At 44.3% G+C, this 14,017-nt stretch overlaps 1 protein-coding gene and 1 long non-coding RNA gene across 2 annotated transcripts in view; one reads left to right on the top strand and one right to left on the bottom strand.

Annotated features, from left to right (window-relative positions):
- The window catches only part of LOC106745830 (UPF0489 protein C5orf22 homolog), a 717,157-nt gene that overhangs the window by 614,286 nt on the left and 88,854 nt on the right, over nucleotides 1-14,017 (bottom strand). The window lies entirely within an intron of this gene.
- The window catches only part of LOC106745846, a 299,346-nt gene that overhangs the window by 283,349 nt on the left and 1,980 nt on the right, over nucleotides 1-14,017 (top strand). The gene's annotated exons all lie outside the window — the stretch shown is intronic.

The following is a 14,017-nucleotide window of genomic DNA, read 5'->3' as shown; positions in this document are numbered from 1 at the left end:
CCCGTACCATCATCTCCTGCGGGGATTTCGCGCGAAATATCTCCCAAGCGAGCACTCGATGTATCGCCGGAGAGATACGGATCCGCGATGGTGATAACACTAACGAGGAAATAAACATTTTCTTTCGGCAACATTAACCAAATGAAGCGGTTCTTGGTGGTTTTTGCACACCGAATACGACTAACTGCATTGCCGATATCCCGCCTTGACCTTTATTTAATACTTTTGTATTTCACCTTCGGCTCCTTTTTCTTCTCGGAACAAATGAAGTTATTTTTATCATTATTTTTATCGTGATTATTTGTAGTAATATCAGTAACTCGTACGTGGCCGACGGGAGATCGTCCGAGTGATTTCGTCTCGTAACGATTCCGTCGTTCAAATGTCGAGCGTTCGAAACGTTTCGATGATATGGTGAATTATGAATTTGACGTATGTATGACTGATCTGTCCATATAACCACGCGCGTCCTTCGCTTCGATCGGCGTTCGTTCGTTCGTTCGTTCGTTGTTCGCTTCGAACAAATTACGTTTTACTGCGCGGCCTAAATATTAGGAACGATCGCGCGCAAAAACGGACTAAATCGCGGAATGATGGCTCGTAAAGTACTTACATCGTGGTTTACGTTTATACCTGATTGCAATGACCATCACGGTCGTGCGTAATATTTTACGTCTGACGCGTTTACGACTACCTCGTTCTCCTATAATTTTCGAATAATTAGCCTCTTAAAATTTTAAACATCATCCCGAACTACACTTTTATTACGCCCACGTGTTACAGTTTCGGAGCTTCGGGATTCATAAAGCTTACATAATGAAGCCGTTAAATGCGCTGGCCATAATCTAGCTAAATAATCTATTAAATAATCTAATTGAATCTACGAACGTCTGCGAAGATAAAAAAGGCGTATTCTTTCTCCATATATAAAATGAATATAGAAACTCTCTCTCTTCTCCTCTACGTATTTCAGTTGTCGTAGCGTAAAAATCGCGAATTCGCGCCGTTGCTCGTCCTCTTTTACCGCGTCAGTTGATAACACGTAACTCAACTTCAGGTCGGATAACGCTCTCGCGATGTTGTGGTTCCTTTTTTTTTTTTCATTTTTTTCCAGACAGAGTTGCGCGCATTGCAGAACTGGGTGTGCCGCCTGCGAGATAAAACTCAAAGTCGCACGCTCGTGCACGTGTGGTTGCGGGCGAACGCGTCACACACGACGATACGTGTGTGTCGCGCTTTCTGGCGCACACGATAGACCGTTTTGATTCGCCGTTCGATAAAAGGTACGTCGTGGATTTTTTTTTCTTTTCCTTTACCGGCGGTATCCATGCGCGCGTATAATTTTCGGTCGTTATTTTCCGCGAGTCGCGCGTGCTCGTCTTTAAAACGCGCCTCATCCCCCGTCGAAAGCGAAATGAGGAGCGACGCGAACGCGGCAATCAGCAAGGTTGCTTGTTAATTATTGTGTGATCGTCGGCTGGCTCTAAAATCCACATTTACGATCCGCATTTCTCACCTCCTTTGTGGATAACGTCCGCGGCGGTGTGTAATCTTCGCGTCTCGACGCGGTCCCGAGGTCTTTGAGGCGAAATAAAGAGAGTGAAACGGAAAGCTCGGCAGATCGGTCTCATTAATTGTCGTGCGATCAAATCCGCTGAAAAGAATACACAGCGAGAGAGGCTTCTCGCTCGCGAAGGTAGCTCGGAGTCGCCGAGCGCGAGGTGGAAACTCCGTCTCGTCTCGCCTCTCTCGCGCGCGGCCAAAGAGAAATCAACTATTTTGCATAGAAAACATATTTCTTCGGAGCGAAACGTCATACGAGATTGCCACATCGCGCGTTGATCCATTTGACTAGCACGGTTTGCTTTTTGCCGACGTAACTTGAGCCCCGATCACATGGACACACATAGAACGAGACATCCGACCGATCCCCGGCTGCGCGACGGCAGGCTGCCGCTGCGTTTGTCATTTCGCGGATCATTTGCATAATTGAATCGCCCGTCTAATTTAAGAATGCAGTAAATTCAGCCGCGCTCAATAATAATCCGCGATAAAGCGGCAATGCGCTTCCGCGTGCCTTCGTAAATATATCAACTCTGTCTTTCTCTCTCTTTCTCCACCTCTCCGTCCAGTCTCTGCCTACGAATGAAATTTGCATTCTGCTCACGCCACCGTGGCCACTTGGCGAAATTCAAGAATCGCGACGGCACTTCAGTCGAGACTTCGCGACGTCGCAGCCTACCTACCTAACTACCTACGTGCGCGCTTTGCGAGGAGAGCGATAATACCTCCTCGTCCTCGTCGTCGAGAAGGATTTCGTTTCAGCCGGATATATCCGTGTACGCCGGCGTGTAATCGCGCATTCGTATCTTTGATATAGTACGAATAGAAACGTCGCCATCCGAGTCGAATATTATGTTACTACTAATTAAATGACGATCTGCTCTAATCGAGTATCATGCGAACGCTTGAAACTGATGACTGTTTGCGTCTATTCGGAGGATTTCCGTTTCTTCTTCTTAAATCTTCTTCATAAATAAATCTTGATTCTTGGCAACGAATTCATTTACACCTCCTGATAAATAATCCTTACGTTTCCCGACCGAAACTTAATTTCGGGACGCATCTTTCCCACGCTATTTTTTCATTCCGGTATCTCAAGTTCCACAATTAAAATCGTTTATCTTTGCTCGTCGACCCGCGACGATCCCTCGATAGTAACGCGACTTTGAGATTCCCGGCAACGACGGTGTCGACTTTCTTCCTCATCCCGCTGGCAAAATTCGCAAGATTCGCGCGAGCCAACGTCGCAGCGTCATACTCGAGGCGAAGAACACGAGGAAAATCTAAATCCGCGGGAAATTCGCGGACATTCGTCGAGAATCCGCGCGTCCGTTCGTGTTCCGATCTCCGTTTGAGCATCTCCGATGCTTCCTAGATTCGTGAAGTTCTCTGGCTGGCGACGAGCTCAATTTCAACCGCGTCGCCCGTTCGTGGTGGCTCGCGCGCCTTTTGCACACGTGACACGGAACCGTACTTCAAAACGGTAGTGATATTTATGCACGGCTCCGAGATCCGTCTACCGGCCCACGTCTCGTGCCCCTTCCTCGCCGACCGTCGCCTCCTCCGCCATGCTCCGTCGCATGTAACGGCTGAACATTTATCTTCTTCTTCTTGCTGTACCGTGAAAAGTGACAGCGACTGGGGTTGCCGCGGCAGCATCGCCGCCAAAGCGAAGACGTTCCACACGCCGCTCGCTGTCGCTCGATGTTTCGGTTATTAATTTTTACGAGTCCGCGAACGCCAGAGAGATCCCGAGAGGGACAGAGAGAGGAAGACCGCTTTGATCGCGAAAGACGGCCAGCGATGCCAGCCAGCGAGACGATTCGAACGCATTCGATGCTACGGCGAAACAGGTCGAGCAGATGCACTTCTACCTTCCGGCGAACTCGTGAATATTTTTGGACATCTTTATCTCCGATGAAAGGGGAGAGGGAGAACACGATGCATTATGATCAGATAAGAAGGGGGGAGGGGGGGCATCTAAGTATCTGATATTGAAAACCGGCGAGAGTTTAATTCGTATAATGTTACATTATCAATATAATTAAAGCAAATTCGGGAATAATCTCCAATCGGTTCCGTGTAATTGCACAGAAAAGAATAATTTACTGTCGCAACAAATTTCATGCTGTCACGGCAAAATCTGTCAGTTACGCTGTGCGCACAGCGATTTGTTGAGAGTGCTCATTTGCCATTCGCTGAATATATTTTTTCGCTGAATCTACGCTGAATCGGGTAAAATAAGGTGAAATTATTTGCACAGAGATAAGGTTTCTGTAAAATAATTTCTGTGAAATAAACCTTGTATCCTATAGATAAATTTGTGAATACTTTTCTTCTCAGTGCGCGCAACAGCAGAATTACTTTTCTCTGCGTAGACTTTGCTGATATCTTCTTATATACATGTAAGTACCGAATATAGTTGACCAACTTGCACTTAACTTCTTATTCATATTTCATCCAATTAAACCCTCGTAATTGATTTTCAAGCTTCATTCAGACCGAACTGTTCGCCCGTTGCGGGTTTCCCAAACGGTGTATTTCGCTCTGATACGCAATTTCTGCTCAACGTTTTTCGTTCGTCGCGCCTCACTTTGTAAAGGTGAGTTTCGTTATTAAGAGTAATTGACCCCCGTCAGTTTACAACGTAATATCCATGCCCGGCCCGATGTTGTAAGGGCATTTTACGCGGTCTATATACTACGGATCTCCGATTGCCGGGGAACCGTTGCAACCCGATTGCATTTCTTGCTGCAAGTGGCGGCGGAGGCGAATACGAACCCGCCTTGGCCATTACGCGCGACAAAGCACGACGTTCACAAGCGCGGCCGTTTCGCAAAAACCGCCGGCCGTTGTGTAACCGCACGGAGGAAAATGAATAAGGATGTATGCGCACCGTTTTAACACGTTTCTTGCGCCTCGCCGCGCGTCTATTAAATCGCGAAAATCGCGCGCGCGCACGATGACAGAAATTTAATTGAATTAATCGTCCGCGAGAACGCACGATATTCTCGCTCGTTCGCCGTATTTTTGCGCGAACGATCTATAACGCTTGAATAACGGCCGACATGCGTTGCGAAACGTATCGTATCGTAACCTCGTTAATTTCGCGGATAATCCGTGCATCCCGTGAAATCCTCGCGAAGAAAAACCTCGATCATTACATCGCGATATTCTATACATCGTAGACTCGGTAGTATCAAATCAGACGATCTGTAATTTATACAGAGAAATCGGTTTCTTCGTATATATTCGTTTGACTTGGGTTTATTTAATATAAACAACATAATTCCATATCAAATATCACTTTGTTTGAATGAAAATGTTGTCGTTTTACTAGAGTAAGCCATGTTGTTTGATAGAAAAAAAGAGTATTATATTTGGAGGGAATAATATTTCGTTTTCGGGAATAAAAAAATGATCCGATCGTTCGAGTGACCTCCCACGAGCCCAATTCTGACCCGAATTTATGCAATCGTTCAAAGTAATCTTCGGGGTTCTAAAACGAGATATAAAGACACCCATTGGGGCCATGTTTGTGATAAATGCGACGCGTTGTTCGCACATGACAAAAGACCGGTTAATCTTCTTTCGGTCGAGCCGGCAAAAGGGCAGAAAACAAGATGCAGCTGTGCGACGACCATCGGCCTGGCGCCCGCAACGCGCTTCTCATTTTTCGTGATAATTATCCGAACTAATTGCACGCCACGTGCGCCACATGTTTCTACTACGCGCTCACGCGAAATCATACTATTACGTCCAACTCGACGTAAACTTGCTGGTACCAACCGTGCAACCGTTTCAAGTGAAACTGGAACTTTCTGCGCTTTTCCGTCGGACGTATTTTCTATTTATGAGTATTAACAACGTAATATTCACTATGAAAAGATGTATATTTGTACGCAATTCTAAATTTGAAATATGATTAACGTGTGCTGTTTCTCCGATGTTTCCGTCGAGAAAAACAAATTTATCCACGGTACACGGAAAGAATATTTCAACTTTTTCATTTAAAAGCCTTTTAGTTTTACTATATTTTCTCTTGTAGCGCACGAATAGACTGTCATTAGAAAATCGATCTTGCTGAGAAACAAAATAAACGTTCTAATAGATTTTATTCCCCAAAAATATAAATAGCACGTACGAAACGTACACTGAGAGGAAAGATGTCGGAACAATAAAAAAATATTTATGCGGCGAGTATTAATAATAACATATTTAACTCTCTTTTCCTCTTTAAATTTTTCTATTTAAATAGGAGATTTTTATTGAAATAGACTGGAATAAACAATTATTTTCATGGAAAGCTACAGATTTAAGAAAATGGATATATTCTCATTCGACAAAAATATTGTCTCAGTGTAAGAACATGTCTTCTAGTATAAACAAACAAGTTACTAGAACTCACCGAGTGTAAATCTCTTTTATTGCTTAGACATTTTTTCTTTCTGTGTACAAAGGTAATAAATCAAAATGGAGAATGTTTCTCGGCTACAAGTCCCATAAAATATCTTCACTACAAAATTCTCCCCGATCGAAAGAGAGAAAGAGAGACAGACGTGCCGGATCCGTCTTGTCTCTTCTCGTTCGTGAATTGTTTGAGCAGTCTGCAGTCGATTGTTCGGCAGATCGTGCGCGGAGGCCGAATCAAACTTTCACTGAACAAAGCTGATCAAATAATACGCTAACGAGGGCAGACATGCGACGTGCGGCAGCGGTATTCGAAGCTCGCGTTCGCGAGTCGTCCGCGCGAAGAGTTGCTCTGTCGCAACTTCATTTCACTCGTCGATGCATCAGCGGACAGTGCGCGGAGAAGACTCGCGCAGAGTCTTTTACGTTGCCACTATCATCGCCACTCGGTCAGTCTAGAGCGCCTTGAGTCCTGTCTTTGTAACGTAACACAGCTGTTTTGCAGCGGTAAACGTCAAGCTCGGCAAGCGGTAACGCCGCAGTTAATCTTCTTCGTGCCGCAACTGCCAACGCGAAGGAAGATAACCAGAGCTGAACAACAACGTCGGCGGCAAGTGACCGGCACTTGCCGTCCCTCGCTAAAGTACCTCAAGTAAGAGTCTGGCTATCTCCGACTTTCTTTTTTTTTTTTTATCAGAAATGATGCCTGGTTTTTCTGTGTGTATGAAATCGCATGAGCTCGACGAACGTCGAGTTCGATGCGTGGGATGAAAATCGAAGGAATTCGTATATAAAGATATAGAGCGTATATATACCTCGAGATGATAGATAGTTATTGTATCTGATACAAGAAAGAAAAAGAGAGAAAGGGAGAGAGAGAGAGAGAGGAAGGTAGAAGAAACTGTAAGCGTGTAATTTGTTAAATAAACAGTGAATCAAGCGGGAAGAATCGTTGGTGAGATTCGCGACAGATTTTATCGGACGTCATTAAGTGGCCTCCTAGCGGAGTGATTAACGTGAACATTGGGATTCACGGCCTAATTAGAGGTCTGACGACTGAAACGCTTCTGGATCCGATACGTCTTATTAATGTCGAGCGCGCTCAACATCGCGCTCCGCGGTTTCGTTAATCACGGCAAAAATTATACACCACTCGGGGAACAATCAGAGCATGTGAGTGAGTAGTCCCGTCGAGCGGGTAGTTCCATTTAGCTCGCAACTGATCCTGCAAGAACGAATCGAGGAATCGCGCTTACGCTGGATCCAACTGCCAGATAACTTCCGTTTTTACCCACTTTACACTCACTCACTCACTCACACACATACACACACACACACTCTCTTTCTCTCTCTCTCTCTTTCTCTCTCCCGTATGCGTAATACCCCACGACTTAATTTTTCATTTCAATTTCAACTTAGCGCTCGCTCGAGTGGATCGAAGGTCTTTACCGAAAGGGAAGAAAAGGAAGAGAGAGAGAGAGGAGAGAGAGAGAGAGAGAAAAACGACGATCGAGTCGACAGCCGCGTCCCGCGGATCATTTTTGCCGCTGGTGAGAATGCCTTCGTAGAAGCATAAATCGCGTCCGCGGTTGATACCGGCGTCTGTCGAAAAGAACTCGGTCCATTAAGTCGAGAGGCCACCGACAGATCGGCCGATCGAAAAAGCCCGCCCGGTAGAGCGCGCGCCCGGCGTTTCACTATTAATTTTCATGATATCCGCCGCGAAACGCCCGCCGTAAAAGCGGACGGACAGCCCCGGCCGGCAGCGGACTCGCTCGATCGCGGGCGCCCACTTTTCGCGAGGAATCGTGGCGATCTAATGAATAATACAGCGAATACCCTCTCCCCCTCCGTTTCGCGTGCGCATTTTTCTGCGTCGTCCCGTGCAATTTTTCCGCATAAAGCGCCGGCCGGCCGACCACGAGAACGTATCGAAAGACACTTTGCGGTGCCGCGACGCCGAGAATTTATAATGCGTCGCGCACCTGCCTGATTTAAGCGACTCAATACGTTAACGCGCTCACGGCAATAACTCGTCCCTCCCCCCTCACCTTTTGTGCTCTCATCCACNTTTTTTTTTTTTTTTTTTTTTTAATCAAAAGGGATGAACGCGTTACTTCTTATTACAACAAACTAAAATGATCGAAAATTTAGCAGCAGACATTGCTATTTCGTTGTATATCCATTTTTTTGATACCCTACAACGTAAAAAGAGCATATTATATAATCAGATCTTTCACAACTCATCGTGATGCAATATACATCGGTATATTTATAACAAATCTATTTGTTTATATCAATGTATGAAATATTACGATATTTCGTGAAACACCTATAATATGCCAACTATATCGTAACTTTCTTAGACCGGTATTCACAGTCGGATTTTGTATTTGAGACCGTCTTAAGTTCATCTTCAGGTACGGTTCATTTCAATAGCTACTAAACATCTGAAGGTGAACTTAAGACAGTCTTAAATATAAGATCTGACTATGAATACCGACATTAGAGTGTTCAAAACCTTAGAGTGTAAATAAACGCTCCTATCTGTAGATACGATTCATTTGATGCTGCAAACGTTACTTTGAAGCGCTTAAAGGAAGAATTCGATTGGTTTATACGGCGCTTCAAAGCATTTGCAACGTAAAGAGTGGGTCTTATACTCTCTACTTAGCTCTCTCTCTCTCTCTCTCTCTATGCGAGCGAAGCGAGGCGCGCGTTATTGCGGCTGGAAGAGTTCGATTATTGCACCTTTTCGACTTTTCGTTCAGCTGACGACGAAGCCAGCCGACGGGTTAGGATAACCCTGTGCAACACTCCGCGGACCTTAATCGCCGTAAAAGAGGCCTTGGCGGCTAACCGAAGCTGCAATTAAATCTACGATCTGCGATAATGCTCGATGCGCGGTTCAAGGCGCGCGATTAGAATTCAACGGAAGCTTTCGCGGCACGAAAAAGGCGCGAGAAGGTAAAAGTTCGCCAGTTAAATCGTGAAACATGCTAGAACCAAGTTTTAATTTCAATTGTTACATTCGCGATCAACACCATAAGATTAACTGGAATTGACGATTTAGATCCAAGATGCAATTTCTGTGTTGATCAGTATGATTAAATATTAAAGCTCTCAGATATTCAGTCGCTAAGAAATTTTCAAGCCAATAAGAGCTATGCGATGGTTGCGTAGCTCTTGAAAACTTCTTAGTGATTGGATAACTCAACGATCAGTAATGTCCGGTACAATGTGATAATTCTGTGTGAAACAGATGTAACAATTTCAAAGTAATAGGTGTTTCATAATAATAATAATAATAATCGTGCACTATTACCATTTTGCAAATGTTCTTGAACCACGACGCTTAATTTCTTTTAATACACGTGTCTATGTAATATGACTTAATATTGTGTATATAATATTAGAAAGATAAAATTATCTTTCTCTTTCTCTTTCTCTCTCCCTTTTCCTGCACAAAAAAAAAACGTTGTATTTACTACGCGCACGTAGACTGCTAATTTTCGGTACGAGGAAACGCAGGTAATGCACGTTGGAAATAGCATCGCCGATCCCGAAAAAAAAAAAAGAAAAACTCGAGTGTGCACTTTAATCATACCGTATCCCATCGCTACTTAAAACGTACAACGGCGATACAATTGCAGTTATCGAGGAACTTAGCTCCAATCGGAAACCCGTTAATTATGTGCACGAGCNCCCCCCCCCCGTCTCTCTTTCATTCTCTTCCGTTCTTTCCCTCTTTCCCCGGGTCTGTGTTCATCGTTATCGTTATCGCGGCTGGCGTGCAACATTCTTCGCTTCTCTGTGAAGGACCACCACTTATCTCGCGGAATTTCTCGCGTTCATGCTCGACTGCCGTTTCCTATTGCGGCGTTTTTTCCCCGCGGTCGCTTAAGCGGAACGTAGAACACTGTTATTTAATCAAAAAGCGTTTTAACTAAAAGCGATCGAGTATTTTTCACGTTCGTTATAATATCGGTAATAATCGTTGATTGATAATAATATTGAGTTTTTCACGGCAGATTTCATTATAACGGATTCCGAAATTACTTGTGTCGAGAGTATCGAGTTCAACATACCTTGCGAGTCTTTTAGGTGCCTTTCGTTAGTTTCTTCTATGGAAAAAAAAATGTGAAGAGAAAAGAAAGATATTTTCTCGCATAAGAAGAGCGTTAAATTAATGCACCGTTTGACTAAACGTAAACGATCGAGCCGTTTGCTCTTTAAGTTTAAGACTGGCGAAAGGTATTTTGCTTGAAAAAAAAAAAAAAAAAAACAAGGCAAATCGAAAAACATACAGATAGCGTGATTGTTGCGGGAAAAATTAAAGTTCATGCGCTTGACGCGGTCATTATATCCAAAAACAAGTCGAACAACGGCCGGCCGGTTATTGGCTCGTTAAAATTTAACGACTCGTTAATGACGCACGAAGCACGAAACTGAAAAAAGAATTAACAACGAACTAATAACGCTTAATGACGCAACGAATGTTCCTCCTTTGCGGGCACGTCACGCCCGACCAACTTAGCCGCGGAAAATTGTTATTATCGAAGTTTCCCTCTCTTTCCCGATCTATGATCAAAGTACAATCCAGACACGATTGAATTGCTTCGAGAGCGATAATTCGCGCATGATATTGTCATAATTCGCGTTTTAGAAACTTTCGACGCGACACACGATCGTCTTACGAAATGGACATTTCATATTTCTCGATCCCGTCGATGTCGCTTCGCGAAGGTGAGGATTATTATTATTTTCATTTTTTAACGGGTAAAAATCCTTCGGTATACACGATAAAGAAAATTTAAGAGAAAAAAGTCTAGATTCTTAAAGCTAGAATGTTATAATCTTAGCAGACTTTTAGTCTTGATTTGATTGAATTTGTATTATTTGTGCTCAATTAAAAACTAAGAATATTATAGTATTCTAAGAATATTATAATATTCTTGCTTACGTGTATGAGAATATCTATCATTAACTTAAGACTTCTTTTTCTGTTTAGAATAATAGTTATTATATTTCGACTAGTTGTTCGTTTGCCTAGCTATCTAACTATCTATTTATAGATCGCACTAGCGAAACACTCGCCGGCCGGCATTGCAATTAAATCGATGATCGAGGAAAGTATCGCCGACGGAGGAAAATGATCGGGTGCGTCGGCCGGGGGCCGCCATAATCGGCCGTCGATCGCGTGTATGCATATTCATGCGCGTGTACGTGTACACGCAGCGGAAGCTCTTAACGATTCGGGTCATCTATCGTCGAACGATCGGCCCGTAGGCTCGCTTACGATTCCGATCGATAGCGTCGCGGCATTGTCCGACGATCGGCTGTCTTATCGAATTGGGTATCTTTCAGTCACTCCCACACCTGGCGATCGGCCGTGCAGCAGATCGTCGTGTCGCGAAACGATAAAACGGGAGCAAGGGCCGTGCGCGTTTAAAAGGTGGCAGTGCACGCACGCGGGACGACAAACGAGTTCTGCGTTCTCGTTTTCGCCGTATGTGCCGGCCGTCCCCGCGCGAAACTCAATTTCGCGCCTTGGAGAATTCGCCTCGGACGACTTGTAATTGCGACGGAGAGGAGAAGGTAATTCGGGAATCGGTTACCGTAAATATTTGCCAGTGACGAGAATTGTTGGTTATTGTTAGAAACCCGACTGACTTTCAGGTAAGTGGGCGTGAAAATTTATACGTAAGGTTGAGAGGTAAAAGAAACGGCATGTTGCGCGATTCGAGGAAATATTTATTACAAGCTGTTAAACTATATTTTAATCGATAAAAATATTACTTGATATAAGAAACTGAAAAAGCAGGTTATTGTGTTTACTTGATTCTAACACTTTTACTTTTTTGCGTGCGATGCGGTGCAGTGGCAAATTATTTCAACCCCGACAGTCGACATTCAGCGATCGCATGAATTTCCTCTTATAAGTTTATTCGCTTCAATTCCCGATCACAAAGCGCGCTAACACGTCGACGTGCCACAGCCTTATGTTAATTACTTAATTCCCGGCGCAGTTTCGGATCAGCGCGTTATCTTAATATGTTAATCTATTATTCAACGAAACCCATAAAATAATAAAATACGAGTTAACGCGCATGCTGATCTATATGCGGAACGGAGAATTCTTTTCGCACACCAGTTACGAGATAACGCGCGTTTTGCAGTTAATGTGTCAACACGCGCATAAAATTATGATAACATTTACGACGTGCGTTCATGGACCTTCTACTCGCGTCGCCGCGATCTGTCCTTTTACGGGTGAGCGACACGAGGACACCGGAGACGACGGTCGGCGAGAAGCTCGCCCTTTGCAGGGCGCCGCGTGGAATGCCTCGACTTTCCCATCGACGCGCGGCGTCTCCCACCGGCCACGTTCATCTTTCTTTCCTCTCGCGCGCGCGAGCGCGACTATCGCCGCTGAACAATCGCGATTGACGAAGCTGCTTACACGCTCGCACCTTACGAAACAATAAATAATGGACGCGCCGTACATCGTCGGCGGTCGTGTGGTAGATCATCGCACGTCCGCATCTCCCGAGGTTGTGCAAAATCTTGCGCAACCACAGAACCCGCACGAGGGGGCGAAAAGGCGGCCGCGGGGAAAGGGAAAGAGAGCGTGCACAGATTGGCGGACCGTGACGCGCGGCGCAACGCTAATAATTAAGGATATATCGCGACGGCAAAACAATGACGATGTTACGAATTGATCTAGATTGCATTTAGGAGCGACGCCGAAAAGTTTGACGAAATTTTGCCTTACTTTAACGTTAGAAAAATATGTCAATTTAATATTGTATTCGTGTGCTTTCCAAAAGTCGTGTGATAATTAACGCGAACAAATACGGCATTAACTTCCTCAGCAGGAAAACTCCGATTCTTTGCGGCTCGATTTGCAATCCTGTGCAAATCGCGGGGTATCTCCGAACGGCCGCTTCTTCGAGCGGACCAACGCGAAACGTGTAATTTGCGGACGCCTCTCGCGTAAATTCCATTTGTTATTGCATTACGCGCGCTTGTCGCAGCAACATCGAGCAGCCGTATTTATCGTTCCCATATTTATCGCTCCGTGCGCGAAAAAAACGACAAACCGTATCCCGCGCCGCGCGCGAGATAGCGTCGCCCGCATCAAATTCTATCTTTAAAACACGCGGTGTAGATTATTGTAATTATATTCGCAGAGCGCACACATGCATGCGACACACGTTGGGCAAACTTGAAATCCACACGCGGTCTGCCAGCCAGCCGTCTTATAGCACGAAGTGCCCGCATGATATCTAATTACGCGACGTTACCGCCTCGTAACGGACTTCTCCTCGTGCTGATTGAAAATCCCTTTTCATTTTTCTCGAGAAACGAAGGCGGATAAGGCACGGAATCTCTCTTCTGTCGCGACACACCAAGGCCGGTATTCACAGTCGGATTTTATATATAAAACCGTCTTAACTTCGTCTTCAGACATTATACTTAATCCTAATCTTTCTCGCGTTGTTTATTGACAAAAGACGCAAGACCCGAGACGATTTAAAAAGTTCAAAACTAACATTATAAAATAATATTATTCGATAAATTATTTATCGCTGATTTGTTACTAAAAAAATTTACGAGAAAACAGCTCGAGAGGAACGTCAGCACGTCGAAAAGTCAACTTTCACTATAACGTAATTAAACGCGCTTGCAAACAGAAACTATCATTTCGATTCTATCTGCTGCAAGGAGTGGGTGAAGTTCACGTACTGACAGAATTCGATACAATTTTTACCACGAGAAATATGGATGTGTCGACTTTTCGTACTTGCGTCAGTTTTGACGCTTTCTTCTAAAAAAAAAAAAAAAAAAAAAAACAAAAAGTATCTTCCAAATTCAGATTAAGAATTTTTTAAATCCTACACCCGTATCTCGACCGATCAAAAGGTTCTACTTTTTCATTTGGCATCGAATAATTCATCCGTTTCCCGTCAAATAGTCTCGAATTACTTATTCATTTGCCGCTTTGATACTCCACAGCATAATGTCTAGATCTCAATCTCAC

Source organism: Dinoponera quadriceps, unplaced genomic scaffold (assembly GCF_001313825.1).
Source record: "Dinoponera quadriceps isolate SergipeBrazil2010 unplaced genomic scaffold, ASM131382v1 scaffold120, whole genome shotgun sequence".
NCBI lineage: Eukaryota > Metazoa > Arthropoda > Insecta > Hymenoptera > Formicidae > Dinoponera > Dinoponera quadriceps.
Note: the sequence above shows the minus strand (reverse complement) of the source record. Positions and strands in the feature narration are given on the sequence as shown.